Source organism: Theobroma umbraticum, unplaced genomic scaffold, assembly GCF_002168275.2.
Source record: "Theobroma umbraticum cultivar Fairchild unplaced genomic scaffold, ASM216827v3 scaffold_95.0, whole genome shotgun sequence".
NCBI lineage: Eukaryota > Viridiplantae > Streptophyta > Magnoliopsida > Malvales > Malvaceae > Theobroma > Theobroma umbraticum.
The window spans coordinates 2,176,287-2,179,311 of record NW_018397257.1 but is presented as its reverse complement, the minus strand read 5'-3'; the positions used below and the strand labels follow the sequence as shown (position 1 = coordinate 2,179,311).

The window sequence follows — 3,025 nt, the reverse complement described above, 5'->3', positions numbered from 1 at the left end:
TTGCCAAGTCAAATATTGTATTATGATTTACATCATTATTTTTACAAGGCACAAATGTCCTATTAATGATTTGGTCACTTAAGATCATGATTTGATTATTACGGTTTTATTATTCAACTTCCTTGCCTTATGCTTATTTCCCATCTATGCCCTACTCACAGAGTCGATGATCACTGAGTCTGTGAGACTTCTCCCCCTTTTTTCCCCTTTTGCAGATAGTGATCAGCCAAGTGTGCATTCATCGACATTTTTAGCCCATCGCGGATAGGTAAAGGCATCTCATAGCACTTTATTCTGAGTCACTCCGCTGCTAGAGGTCGAGTTGTCATTGTATAATTTGTTACAGGAATAGACAATTGTGTCAATACAAATGTACATTTAGAAATTATAAGTCATGATGTATTATTTTTACAATTATGTGGAATAAAGGTTTATTCAATTTATAAAGATTATTGTTCAATTCTTGTTACAAAGAGTTTTATGGTTCAAGGAAATTTTCTTAAATTGATGGTATGAATATGAGGTAATGACTAATATTTTAAGTAAGGCTTGTTTGAGACTTGGCGGGTTCTCCCGCAAGACTTGGATGCCGGTAGCGATCGTTACAGTGGTTTACTGATGTTATGCCGTTAGTCTAGCTAAACTGTAGCACTTTTTCTTATTAAATTCATATTGATTGACTTATGATCTGTTTTATCATGTAAAATGTGACAAAACTGATTTTTAAATGCTTGAAGTTTGCATTTGTAAGAGAGCTTGTTACTATTGCTGATGAATATAGGAATTTTTTAGTTTCTTCTCTTTGACTCAGTTTGCTTTCAATATAACTGATGCATTTATGGTAAGAAAGTTTCATTTACTTTGAGATTTTAATATGTAGATGAATATGACCATGTCATTGATGAGGCTAAAGAGCTAACAAAGTAAGATTTGTTTATTCTTATTACATTGATTGTTTATTTTTATCTTCTCAACTATCTTTATTGATATAATCATATATGCTTCAGAGATGTAATTTTTGGAATGTGCACAAATATCCTTCAATAATTTTACTTCTATAAAAGTTTGCAAATAATAGGTTCTTTAGCCCCATCAAAATATAAGAGGTGATTTAATTTGGCAAAACTGTTAAAACTGCTGGGTTTTTAATGTCTGTTACCTTTTTATTGAACTTTTAATATTTACTCAATGTATAATTGTTGTGTATGGTTGTGGTTCCACTTCAACTGAAATTGATACATGGAGTCAAACAAACTCTTAAGATAGGAGATTAACACCAAACTGTTACTTCTATTTCAACTGAAATAGCCTTTACTTAAGAATTTCCTTTTCAAATTGGAGGTTACACTAAATAGCCAATTTAGTCTAAGTGTTTTGCTTTCATGGTTTATCCATTTATTGGTTGTGGCTTCAAATTGTGGTACAGGAGGAGGATGACTGCTAAGGAGCAAAGGTTGGGACAAAACCTTGCAAGGCAAACATTTGCATTCAATGGAGGCTCAAATGTGGAAGGCTCAATCTTAGAAGGCAGTTCAAATGGGGTAGAGGGCCTGGTCTAGCATTACAATAATATATTTAGCTTTATGTTTATATTTGTTTGACAATTTTAGGTGTTATGTGTTTACGATGATTTTTAATTGCATGAACTTGATTTTGAATTTTTGATTTTAATACGTATTTTTCTTATAAATTTTGAGTGTGAATTGTGGATTCAATTGATAATTTATTACCGAAATTTTGGTTAGTAATTTCATTGGAAAGGCATATTACTAATGGAATTTTCAATGCAATTTTTCGTTGGAAAAGTATTTTCGACGGAAATTCTATGGGAAATTTTTCAACGGAATTTCTTAAGCAATGCTTTTCCAATTGAATTTCATTGGAAATGCTTCTCCAATGAAAAATTCTATTGAAAATTTCCAACGAAATTCTGTTAGAAAAACATTTCCAACGAAAATTTTGTTCAGAAATTGATACTAGACGGTCGACAGATTATATATTTTTTTCGATGAAATTTTACAACGAAATTTTTCATTGAAAATTTTCAACAGATTTCCAACGGAAAGTATTTTCCGACTATGCTTTTACCGATGAAATTTTTAATAGAATTTTTCCTTGAAAATCCATTGAAAAAAAGCATTTCCAATGGAATTTTAACTTTTTCCAAAGAAAAATTTCGTCGGAAAACGCTTGTTTTTTAGTAGTGAATGTTTGGCATAGAACTAGCAACTACTTTCAATTTTAAATTAATAAACTCTAAAAGAATTATCCTATACTCTTTAGGCAAAGAGCTATGCTAAATGGGTTTTAAATAGGAAAATTGCCCCCCTTAGTAGAAAATGCACCACCAAATTTGTTTAAGTTAAAAATAAGAAAAAGAAAAAAAAAAGTCCACATCGGGTAAGGAAATTTATTGAGGACTTTATTCTATATATATATATATATATATATATATATTTAGCCCAAATGAGGTTAGATAATGAAGGTTCTATAGGGTAGAAAATTTGATTCTTTAAATTAATGATTTAGTTTAAATTATGCAATTAGTCTTTCAATTCTATTAAAGTAGTAGATTTAATTCCATATAATAATTTATAAAAATTGAGTCCTTTTACTTTTTAAAATTAATAATGTCAGTTCAATCATTAACAATGTTAAATAGCTTCGGTTATCTATACTAACATGATATTTGATTGTATTGATATGGCATATTATTGCTAATGTAACATTCAAGAATAATGCAATGACTATACTATTGAATCGTTGATCAAACATAGACATAAATTTTAAGTATTGAAGTGATGTTGATGTGGCATTATTTTGTTACTGATACTGTGTTTTTGTCAATTTACACATAATGAATGCTAATTTTTTATAGTGATTTAGAATTCAAATATGGGAAACTTTAATAAAATGCAGAGCAATGCCCTTTTCTTTTCTCTAAAGCTTTCCTTTATCATTGAATCAATTCCATTCTTCTCAAATAATACCATTGTTATTACTAATTAACTGCAAGATGAAATGC

General features: G+C 29.5%; 1 long non-coding RNA gene across 1 annotated transcript; it reads left to right on the top strand.

Moving 5' to 3' along the window:
* The first annotated feature begins 6 nt into the window (after positions 1-6).
* LOC110412716 (uncharacterized) lies at positions 7-1,690 on the top strand. The gene is made up of 3 exons (XR_002444887.2): positions 7-268; positions 881-923; positions 1,427-1,690. It is a non-coding gene; the product is annotated as an uncharacterized LOC110412716 (long non-coding RNA).
* Positions 1,691-3,025: the final 1,335 nt, after the last annotated feature.